Below are 12,928 nucleotides of genomic sequence, written 5' to 3'. Positions count from 1 at the left end.
TTGTAACATTGTACAGAAGGTGGTGATCACACCACACCCAATAAAAAGAAATGCAAAAAGGCATAGGAACCAGAAATCAAATTGCCCACATCTGTTGGAGCACAGAAAAAGCAAGAGAATTCCAGAAAAACATCTATTTCTGCTTCATTGACTATGCTAAAGACTTTGATTATGTAGATCACAACAACAAACTGGAAAATTCTTAAAGAGATGGGAATACCAGATCACCTTACCTGCCTCCTGAGAAATCTGTATGCAGGTCAAGAAGCAACAGTTAGAACTGGACATGGAACAATGGTCTGGTTCCAAATTGGGAAAGGAGTATGTCAAGGCTGTATATTGTCACCCTGCTTATTTAACTTATATAAAGAGTACATCATGCAAAATGTTGCGCTGAATGAAGCACAAGTTGGAATCAAGATTGCTGAGAGAAATATCAATAACCTCAGATATGCACATGACACCACCCTTTTGGCAGAAAGTGAAGAGGAACTAAAGAGCCTCTTGATGAAAGTGAAAGAGGAGAATTAAAAAGCTGGCTTAAAACTCAACATTCAGAAAACAAAGATCTTGGCATCCGGTCCCATCACTTCATGGCAAATAAATGAGGAAACAATGGAAACAGTGACAGACTTTGTTTCGGGGGGCTCCAAAATCACTGCAGATGGTGACTGCAGCCATGAAATTAAAAGATGCTTGCTCCTTGGAAGAAAAGCTATGGCCAACCTAGACAGCATATTAAAAGCAGAGACATTACTTTGCCAAAAATGGTCCATATAGTCAAAGCTTTGGTTTTTTCAGTAATCATGTATGGATGTGAGAGTTGGACCATAAAGAAAGCTGAATGTTAAAGATTTGACACTTGTGAACTGTGGTATTTTGGAGAAGACTCTTAAGTCCCTTAGACTGAAAGGATTTCAAACCAGTCAATTAATCCTGGAATATTCACTGGAAGGATGGATGCTGAAGCTGAAGCTCCCGTACTTTAGCCACTTGTGCAAAGAACTAACTCGGATTTGGAGATGGGAATACCAGACCACCTGACCTGCCTCTCGAGAAACCTGTATGCAGGTCAGGAAGCAACAGTTAGAACTGGACATGGAACAACAGACTGGTTCCAAATAGGAAAAGGAGTACATCAAGGCTGTATATTGTCACCCTGCTTATTTAACTTCTATGCAGAGTACATCATGAGAAACGCTGGGCTGAAAGAAGCCCAAGCTGAATCAAGATTGCCAGGAGAAATAGCAATAACCTCAGATATGCAGATGACACCACCCTTATGGCAGAAAGTGAAGAGGAATTAAAAAGCCTCTTGAAAGTGAAAGAGGAAAGTGAAAAAGTTGGCTTAAAGCTCAACATTCAGAAAACGAAGATCATGGCATCTGGGCCCATCACTTCATGGCAAATAGATGGGGAAACAGTGGAAACAGTGTCAGACTTTATTTTGGGGGGCTCCAAAATTACTGCAGATGGTGACTGTAGCCATGAAATTAAAAGACGCTTACTCCTTGGAAGAAAAGTTATGACCAACCTAGATAGCATATTGAAAAGCAGAGACATTACTTTGCCAACAAAGGTCTGTCTAGTCAAGGCTATGGTTTTTCCAGTAGTCACGTATGGATGTGAGAGTTGAACTGTGAGGAAAGCTAAGTGCCGAAGAATTGATCCTTTTGAACTGTGGTGTTGGAGAAGACTCTTGAGAGTCCCTTGAACTGCAAGGAGATCTAACTAGTCCATTCTAAAGGAGATCAGCCCTGGGTGTTCCTTGGAAGGACTGATGCTAAAGCTGAAACTCCAATACTTTGGCCACCTCATGCGAAGAGTTGACTCATTGGAAAAGTGTCTGATGCTGGGAGGGATTGGGGGCAGGAGGAGAAGGGGATGACCGAGGATGAGATGGCTGGATGGCATCACTGACTCGATGGACGTGAGTTTGGGTGAACTCCGGGAGTTGGTGATGGACACGGAGGCCTGGCGTGCTGCAATTCATGGGGTCGCAAAGAGTCGGACATGACTGAGTGACTGAACTGAACTGAACTCGTTAGAAAATACCTTGATGCTGGAAAAGATTGAAGGCAGGAGGGGAAGGGGACAACAGAGGATGAGATGGTTGGATGGCATCACTGACTGGATGGACATGAGTTTGAGCAAGCTCTGGGAGTCGGTGATAGACAGGGAAGCCTGGCATGCTGCAGTCAGTGGAGTCACAAATATTTGAACATGACTGAGTGACTGAACTTCTGTTGGTTACTTCCCACTTTCAGTACAAAGGCATAGTCTCTGACAGCATGGAAACCTTCTTGACCTCAATTGTGGAGATCATTCAGTCCTACTAAGACTGGGATATTTGCTCAATCTCACACAGTTATAGCAACAGTCCTGTAATACAGTCTACCCAAGGCTCACTCTGCTGTGAATTTTAGGAGGCAATTGTTTTATGCAAATATGATTAAACTACCATTGCTCTCTCCACCTGTTGCTTCATCCCAGAGTACATAAATTTATTAATTCAGTATCTTAGCCTGATTATTCACCAGTTTTCAGGATTTCTGAAGTTACCATAGGCTTCTAGTTAATGAGATTATATTATTTTCTTTGTCTTGAATGAAAATGTTCTGGATTCACAACCTGAATACCCTAAGCTGCTTCTCATAAACCTAATTTCTACCATTTCTATCAAGCTTCTAATATATCTGAATTGCTGTATTTCCCTTATAAAACTGTATTACAATTAGCCTCAAAAAGCCAAATGTCAACATTCTATTAAAAAGCAAAATTCTACCACCACCTCGTATGTTACTTGGGAATTTTGTGATGCAATATTTTCATAAAATAGAAGTAAATAGTTAACTAAGACATAATGTATTTTGTATTTTTGTCTGTGTATCCTTAATTGTTTGAATTCAGTGAGTTTGGGGCTCATCAACTTAGTATTTTATGGCCAAGACACAATGAATGATATGAGAAATCAATGTCATGTCATTCTGCTAGTTAGGACTCTTTCAATTGCTAGTGATAAAACCCCACATCAAACCAACTAGCAAAATAGATTTTTCCTTAGTTTATGTAAACAAAAAGCCATAGGTTTCTGCCTTCAAGCACAGTGGGATCCAGTTGCTCATATATGGTTCTCACTCCTCCTATCTTGGAAAGATCTTCTAGGCACAATGAATAGCTGCAGCCCCAAAGCCCACATCCTGCTATCTTAGCAACCCCCACAGAAAGAAAGAAACTTTCTCAATGGCTCTCTGTTGTCCCTTTGTTCAGACTTGGCAATTTCCATTGTCAACGCCTGACAACTCATTGACAACTCTTCCGGGACTAAGCACTATGGTCAGGGAAATGAGGCGCTCAGATTAGGCCTGGCGCATGTGTGCTGTTTTACATCTGAAGGATGGAGTCATCCATGCTCAAATTATACGCCATGGGCTCTCCTCAGCAATGGGAGGAGTTTGTCAACAGATATGATGAACAGATTATTTCTACAGTTTCCAAGAAGATGATAATGTTCTCAAAGACATATCTGCATGGTACTGTAAAATACAAAATCAAATATAATCAAGTGCCACATGTAGAAGTCAAATTGCATTTATGCCAGATTGTCAGACATCTCTCTTGGAGAAAGACATCTGAAAAATATTCAGAGGCAGTAAGGTTACACTAATCTTGCATCCTTCCTTGCTATTCATACTATGTGTGAGTGGCTCAGTGGCTTCAGTCATGTCTGACTCTTTGTGACCCTATGGACTGTAGCCCACCAGGCTGCTCTGCCATGGAGCTTCTCCAGGCAAGAATATTGGAGTGGGTTGCTATGCCCTTCTCCAGGGGATTGTCCTGACCCAGGGATTGTACCCTCATCTCTTTCATCTCCTGCATTGGTGGGTGGGTTCTTTACCACTATCGCCACCTACTGCCAGATCAAATTTCCTAAAGCACTGCTAAAGAGCCTTTGGTAGCTCCTCAGTACTTACATACTAAGACACAAGCAACTTAGTCTGAAGATAAACTATGCAAATTCAGTACAAAGTACACATGGCTTTGGATCTTGAATGAAATATTTAGTCTCTTTAACTCTCACTTTATTCATTTTATACAATGCTTATTTCAATGGATATTGAAGAATTACATGAGCCTATCACAGTATCTGACTCATAGTATATACTCAGTGAGTAGAAGAAGTATGGTCATTAGCTGTACGTTGTTCAGTCACTAAGTCATGTCTGACTCTTTGCAACCACATGGACTATAGCACAGTAGGCTTCTCTGTCCACCACTATCACCCAGAGTTTGCTCAAAGTCATGCTCATTGAGTAGGTGATGATATTAATAACTAACTGTCTTATCCTCTGCTGTCCCCTTCTCTTTTCGCCTTCAATCTTTCCCAGCATCAGGATCTTTTCCAGTGAGTCAGCTCTTTGCATCAAGTGGCCAAAGTGTTGGAGCTTCAGCTTCAATATCAGTCCTTCCAATGAATATTCAGGGTTGATTTCCTTTAGGATTGACAGGTTTGATTTCCTTGCAGTCCAAGGGACTCTCAAGAGTCTTCTCCAAAACTACAGTTTGAATGCTTCCATTCTTCAGCACTCAGCCTTCTTCATGGTCCAGTTCTCACATTCATACATGACAACTGGAAAAAACATAGCTTTGACTATACAGACATGTTTATTGTTTTTAACAAAATAACATTTCTGCTTTTCAGTACACTGTCTAAGTTTGTCATAGGTTTTCTTCCAAGGAGCAAGCATCCTTTAATTTCATCACTGAAGTCACTGTCCACAGTGATTTTGGAGCCCAAGAAAACAAAATGTGTCACTGCTTCCAGTTTTCCTCTTCTATTTAACAAGAAATAATAGGACTGGATGCCATGATCTTAGTTTTTTTAATGTTGAGTTACAAGCCAGATTTTTCACTCTCCTCTTTCTTCCTAATGAAGAGGCTCTTTCATTCATCTCTTTTGGCCTTGAGAGTGATATCATCTATATATCTGAGGTTGTTGATAATTTTCCTGGAATCTTGATTCCAGCTTGTGATTCATCTAGTTCAGCATTTCGCATGATATACTCTCCATGTAAGTTAAGTAGGGTGACAATATACAGCCTTGTCATGCTCCTTTCCCAATTTTGAACCAATCTGTTATTCCATGTCCCTTCTGTTTCTTTTGACCCATATACAGATTTCTCAGGAAGCAGGTAAGGTGGTCTGGGACTCCCATCTCTCTAAGAATTTTTCAGTTTGTTGTAATCTGCACAATCAAAAGCTTTAGCATAGTCAATGAAGCAAAAATAGATTTTTTTTTTGGAACCCCTTGCTTTCTCCATGGTCCAATGAATTTTAGTATTTTGAACTCTGGTTCCTCTGCCTTTTTTTGTAAATCCATCTTGTACATCTGGAAGTTCTCAGCTCACATACTGCTGAAGCCTAGCTTGAAGGATTTCACATGCTAACCTTGCTAGCATGTGAGATGAGCACAATTGTATGGTAGTTTGAACATTCTTAAGCATTGCCCTTCTTTGGAATTGGAATGAAAATTGACCTTTTTCAGTTCTGTGGCCACTGCTGAGTTTTCCGTATTTACTGACATATTGAGTGTAGCACTTTAACAGCATCATCTTTTAGGATTTAAAATAGCTCAGCTGGAATTCTGTTTAGCTTTGTTCATAGTAATGCTTCCTAAGGCCTATGCAATTTCACACTCCAGGATGTCCAACTCTAGGTAAGTGACCACACCGTCGTGATTATCTCAATAATTAATACCTTTCTTATACATCATTGCTTTTATTCCTCTGAAGGAACAGCCTTCTTATCAATCTCTTATCAGATCTTCCCAATGCGAGGAACACTCAGTGTACTCTACTTAAAGAAAGAGACTCTGGCTATTTAATAAGCTGATGGTTCCTCAGAGCTTAGAACTATACCTGTAATGTAATAAGTGCTCAGTACTCATTTGACTGAATGAATGTCCTACCTTATCTCCCACCTCAAATAGTGAACTCATTGAGGAGATGATCCCCATTCAATGCATTTTTATATTATCTGCAATTCCTAGTTCCAAGTCTGGAACAAATAAATATTTGTTATATGAATGACTGGATAGATGAAAACCAAATAACTGCCTCAGTTCTTCATTTTCCCTTCTCAAATTCTAATATAATGAATATTTTTCACTGCAATCATAATCATCATTCTTTGCATTTTAAGTTCCTTATTTAGAGGGAAAAAATGCTACAAGTAATATGCCATCATGTTCTAGCAACCAGACATACAAACTAAAATTAAAAGCAGAAGGAGTGACATGTATGTTATTCAATGACATTAAAAATGTAAAGACTGCTCAGCGATTTGAAGTGCTTTTTCTTAAATCTGCTTGCTTTTCAATCCTAGACAATTGAATAGTAAATAGCACGCATTTAATAATACATTTCTGAAGTCAGAGCCTATTATTGAATCAGTGAAATGTGCCTTTTAACATATATGCAGGACTGATATAATCAACCTTTAAATGAATTCCTAGACTGCAGCAGAAAGTTTTATAAATTCAAAATAGTGAGATTTTTATGTAAGATATTAGCACACTTGTTCAACAAAGAACTTACGCCATTTCCTGGGATTTTTAAACTGGTTTAACAAGGCAACAGTTACAAAAAGACTTAAACCTAAACTTTATTGGTGATATAATAGAACAAAGATCCATTTATCCATTTCTTAAGTCATTTCCCAAGCACTTGCATATTGCATAAGCATGATAAAATAAAGAAGAGATTCCTTGTTTTTTCCAAATCCTAATGGGACTGTGCACTTGAACATGATTTGAGCCCATGTTAGTTGAATTTTCTGATGGAAAAATGTGACCTCCCACCTTTGAAAATTAAATGACCCTTTAGAGACTTTGCTAACATTAAATGATCCATACAAAACATCTTGATGTATTAATATATGAATCAAAAACATCTGTATCATGTTTGGTTTAAAATATGCATTGATTTGAAAATAACATGGAAAGTTTTTGTAAAAATGTGTGCTTTTGTAGAAGACTGTAAAGCATTAAATACATTTTTGATACTATTCTAAAATTTAATTCACTTGTTTGAAATAATGCTCAAAGAAGTCTATCTTTCTGATATAGGACTACATAGAATCTTCCAGCAAAGGGTTTTGACCTGAGATTACCTGACTCAGGAGCTTCCCAGGTGGCTCAGTGGTAAAGAATATGCCTGCCAATTCAGGAGATGTGGGTTCAATCCCTGGGTCAAGAAGATCCCCTGGAGAAGGGAATGGCAACCCACTCCAGTATTCTTGCCTGGAAAAATCCAATGGATAGACAAGCCTGGTGGCCTACAGTCCATGGGGTCACAAGAGTTCAGACACAACTGAGTGACTAAACAACAACAATTGACTCAGAGTTGGTTTATTAAGGAAACCCCTGAAGTTTTGTTCAAAATTCCATGTGTATTTGTAGACATGTCTTTATTTAAATTGTGTTCAAAGTTTTGTGACTCTATGTGGACATGTCTTTATCTATGGTAGAGTTTCTCAGTCTTAGAATTATTGACATTTTGAGCCAGATAATCTATGCTGTGGGAACTATCCTATGCACTATTTGATGTTCAGCTTTATCCCTGCCTCCATCCATAAGATGCCACAAGCATAACATCAATTATGATTATCAAAAGTGTCTCCAGACATTACAATGTCCCTGGAGAACCACTGATCTATCTGGTCCACTGCTCTCACATTTCCAAACTGATCTCAGTGAGGCAGAAGTGAGCCATGGTATGAAGCAAGATGGCAATTCCCTGCCCAGGAATTGAACCTGCATAGCCTGGATGAAAACCAGGTATCCTAGCCATCAGACCAGCAAAAGCTAGAGGCTAGAAGCTATTTTTCCCTGGATAATAGAAGATATTTTGCCCCCAGTGAAAAATGAATTTCTCAAGGAGGCAAAATTGTAAATGCAGGTACAAAGTTTATTATTAGATATCTAATATCTAATAACACAATAGCAAGTGGGAGAGGACACCAACAAATAGTTGTCTAGTTAAGATGAAAGAATGGCAGGGCTGTCCACCTGGAGTGAAAGAGTGTAATTTACTTAATTACATATGTAATTAAGTGTACATAATTTACTTACATACCTCACTCATGAATATAGTGAGTGTGAAAAGCAAGATGCAGTAAAAAGTCTGGAGTGAGGAGATGCTTAGATTGAGAATTAAGCAGGGATAATTTCACATAGACCTGTGAATGTCCTATTAAAGAATTTAAGCTTCATTCTAAAAGCAATGGGAATCTTCAGCTCCTTCACTTCTCTATCATTACTGAGCTTTCTCTCTATCCTAGCAGCCACCCATCCACATGGTTCCAACCTAGATCTCCTAAGTACTAGAAACCTCATTATTTCTAAATTTTTTTAGGACACAAATTTATGTTTACCAAAGGGAAAAGAAGGGTGGGGTGGGATAAATTGGGAGTCTGGGATTGACATGGAAACACTAACAGATTAGCAACAAGGATCCATTGTGTAGCACAGGGAATCTCTGCTCAATATTCTTATAATAAGACAATATTACAACAACACACTTTCTAGTCATCAGATCTCTTGTTTCTGTATTCCCAAGCTAATGACCTATACTGCAAGGTTAAGCTATGACAAATCTAGACACACATTAAAAAGCAAAGACATTATTTGCCAACAAAGGTCCGTATAGTCAAAGTCATGGTTTTTCAGTAGTCATATACTGAGAGAGTATATATACTGGGAGAGTTGGACCATAAAGAAGGTTGAGGCCAAAAGAATTAATGCTTTCAAATTTTTGTTATGAAGGAGACTTGAGAGTCCCTTGGAATGCAAGGAGATCAAACCAGTCAATCCTAAAGGAAATCAACTCTGAATATTCATTGGAAGGACTGATGCTGAAGCTGAAGCTCCAGTACTTTGGCTACCTGATGTGAAGAACCAACTGATTGAAAAAGACCCTGGGAAAGATTGATGGCAAGAGGAGTAGAGGGTGGCAGAGGATGAGATGGTTAGGTAGCATCACCAACTCAGTGGATGTGAATTTGAGCAAACTTGAGAGATAGTGAAGGACAGAGGAGCCTGACATGCTGCAGTATATGGGGTCGCAAAGAGTTGGACATGACAGGGACTGAACATCAACAACAACAAAGACCTCCACTACCTCGATCCCACCACGTTCTAACAGTCAGTCTCTGCCCTCAGCCCTTTCCTCAGCCCGTCCCTCATCTAGCAAGATCACGATTGACCATCATAATCACACTCTTTCCAAAGACCCCGAGCTCTCTTGTGCTTTTCTCCCTCCATACTACACTCTTGTCAAAACCCTGATTGTTAATCTGCCTTTCTCATACCTGCACTGGCATCTGAAAATTGGTAAAGAAAAATCATATATGTAAACTTACTCGTTTCTCTTTAAATTCATATCACGGACTGAAACTCAGCAGGACCCTGTGGGGTCCTCGAGGTGTAAACACATTCTGTGGTGTCCCCTGCCCTGTTTCTTGTTTGTAGGAAACAGGTTTCATTCATCTTCCTAGACCTTCCTGAATACCACAGGGCAGAATCAAACAGTAATTGGGGGAGGGAGGGAATGCAGAAACAAAGGAGGAGAAATCAAGAAACAACAGTCAGTATTAAAGCAGGATGCTGGTTCCCCCTAAGGGACCATACAGAACAAAATCTTTGAGTTCTTCTAAAGGATCAACCCCCATGGAGATGGAGGATGGTTAGCCTTAGGCTAAACACAAGATTCCTGGAACACCACCTGGTTACCTCACCACTAATCACTCAGGAGGAAGTCATAGGCCCTTCAGCCTTACCCCAAATTTTCCTATAAAACTTCTTCCCCAAAACTGTCAGACAGTTTGGAGTTTTTAAGCCACTCATTCTGCCTGCTTGGCCCTGCAGTAAGTCTTTCTCTGCTCCAAATTCCGACTTTTTGGTTTGGCCTCTCTGTGCGATGGGCACACTAATGAACTTGAGTTTGGTAACAAGTACACAAAAAAGACGCAGATGCCTTACTCTGTTTCTCTGATACATTCCCTCCCCATCCCCTATTTCAATCTCCCTATTTTGTTCCCTTTGTCCTCTAACCTCCCATACCCTCCCTCATCCTTCACCTTCACTTGCCATTAAAGACTTTGTTAGGGAACTGTTGATGGAAAACGCCCACCGTAGCCAAGCTAGACAAGAACTGCTTGCATGAATTGTCTCACAATGGGAGGTCCCATTGAGCAACACCTGCTGCTGCTGAAAATTAGCTGGAAGAATTGAGGAGGGGCCACAAGGAGAAGGAGCTGCCTGCTAATCTCCCAGAAACGCTCATGCTGAATCCATCTTGGCTCAGAGATGGGCACGCCACCAGGCAGGACCTCAAGTCAGACCAAATATGGGAACAAGCAAGGTGATTGCCCAGAGACAACGTGGAAACTAACCCCATTACCATTAAACCTGAGGCTGTGAGCCACGTGGCAGAGCAGTTCTCCTGCTCTCTGGGTGCACCTTCCCAGTAAATTCTTTTGCTTTGTCAGGATGGGTTTTCCTTGAACAATTCATTTCCGAGGGTTAGACAAGTGCCACTCTTGGACCTTGAAAGGGTCCCACATACCTACAGAGATATGCTTCTGCACTGCTCTTCTCTGTGAGCCCAGTGGAGAAAGTGCTCTCCCCTCCGGAAGGAAGGCCCCTCTTCTACCCATTGCCCTTTATCCAAACCCTCTTGCTGTCGTCAAGACTGTCTCCTTCCTTCCCTTTCCTACATTGTCAACGTCCCCTCTCAGCCGTAGCACTCCACTGTGATCCCGATGTTCACTAGTAGCTCTGACTTAAAAGAAAAGGACCTCACTTCATTGCATATGCCCCTCCACACCCCACCCTATCTCTTCATCCCCATCACAGCAAAACTGCTTCAAACATTTTCTCTCTTTGAAACTGGATAGGACCCTGTAGGACCCTTGCGGGTACAAAACCCTTTCCATGTCCCCTGTTTCTTGTTTGTAGGAAAAAGGCTTCAGCCTTCCAGAACTTCACTGAGTTCAGAAGGGAAGATTCAGTTACTAATCAGGAGAGTGAGGGAATATAGAGACAAAGGAAAGGCAGTCAAGAAATGGAGAATCAATTGTACAGCCATGGGGAAGTGGCCTGATTCCTTCTCAGGGGACGTGCATAGCAATTGGATACTGGTTCTTACACGGGAGTTGAGGCCCCCTCCAGGTGGAGTGTTGTAACTTCAGGCTGAGCACAAGTATGTGGACCCTAGACTGGCTGGAACAAGATGGCTGGTGACTGAGATTCCTACATTACCCTGTCACCTCCTCACCTACCAATCAGAAGAAAGTCACAAACCCTGCAGCCCTCACCCCAGATTTTGCTGTTAAAAACCATTCCCTGAAAACTATAGGAGAGTTCAGGTTTTTTTGAGCCATAGGGGTCCTGATTTTCCTTGAATGGCCCTTGCAATAAATCTTTGTCTGTTCCAAACATTAAAGTTTTGTTTGGCCTCACTATGACAACAAACCTGGGTTTGCAACATCTTCAGTGGGCTCCAGTCTCTTTCAGTTACATTTAAAACTACTTTTGTCAATGTCACTTTCATACTCTGTTGTCGGATTCAAAGGACTTTTCCCTGTCCTTATCTTAACCTCTCAGAAGCATTTGAGGAGGCAGTTAGCCTTCTCTTCCTTACAATAATCTTCTCTTGGCTTCCTGACACAATGCATTCTTTCATTTCCTCTTACCTCAGTGCCTACTCCCTCTTACAACAGGCTATCTCCTTCACAAACTCTTTGCTGGCATTCTTCAGAGTTACTCCACGGCCCTCTTCTGTTTTCTCTCTACACTCCTCCCACCCAGTAGTTTCCCACCACCTATATTTTGACCTATAATTGGTATCTCCAGTATAGATGTCACCTCTCAAACCCAGTTACCTATAACCTTCAAACAATGTTTATTGAATGACTCATCAGCTTCATGAGCCCAAAATTGAATTTCCAGTTCAAACTCGTTCCCCATACTTTCACCATCTTAGTAAATGTCTTTATTGTTCATCTCCCTGCTCAACTCACAGACCTCGACATCTTCATGACCTCTTCATTTCCATCATTCATCACATTTAATCCATCGGAAAGTCCCACTGACTCTAGTTTCGCTACATATTTCAAATATATCAATTTATTTCCGTTTATAATGCCATCAGAGAAAAAAAAAACCATTAGGACATCTTATCCACTGATGGTGCAGCGGATAAGAATCTACCTGCCAATATGGGAGACACAGGTTTGATCCCTGGTCCCAGAAGTTTCCACATGCCACAGAGCAACTAAGCCCATGCACAATTATTGAGCCCGCACTCTAAAGCCCATGAACAGTAACTACCAAACCCACTTGCTGCAACTACCGAAGCCTGCATGCAATAGGGCCCATGCTGCTGCTGCTGCTAAGTCATGTCAGTCATGTCCAACTCTGTGTGACCCCATAGACAGCAGCCCACCAGGCTCCCATCCCTGGGATTCTCCAGGCAAGAATACTGGGGTGGATTACCATTTCCTTCTCCAGTGCATGAAAGTAAAAGTGAAAGTGAAGTCGTTCAGTCTGGACCCCATGGACTGTAGCCTTCCAGGCTCCTCCGTCCATGGGATTTTCCAGGCAAGAGTACTGGAGTGGGGTGCCATTGCCTTCTCCTCTAGGGCCCATAGTCTGCAACTATTGAGACTGTATGCTGCAATTACTGAGTCAGTGTGCTGCAACTGCTGAAGTCCACATGCTCTAGGGCCTGTGAGCTGCAACAAGAGAAGCCTGTGCACTGAAATGAAGAGTAGCCCCCACTCACTGTAACCAGAGGAAGCCTGTGAAAAGAATGAAGACCCAACACAGCCAATAATAATAATAGAATAAATAAAATGCCATCAGCTT

Source organism: Ovis canadensis, chromosome 3, assembly GCF_042477335.2.
Source record: "Ovis canadensis isolate MfBH-ARS-UI-01 breed Bighorn chromosome 3, ARS-UI_OviCan_v2, whole genome shotgun sequence".
Taxonomy (NCBI): domain Eukaryota; kingdom Metazoa; phylum Chordata; class Mammalia; order Artiodactyla; family Bovidae; genus Ovis; species Ovis canadensis.
The sequence above is the reverse complement of the archived record's forward strand: the minus strand, read 5'-3'. Positions refer to the sequence as shown.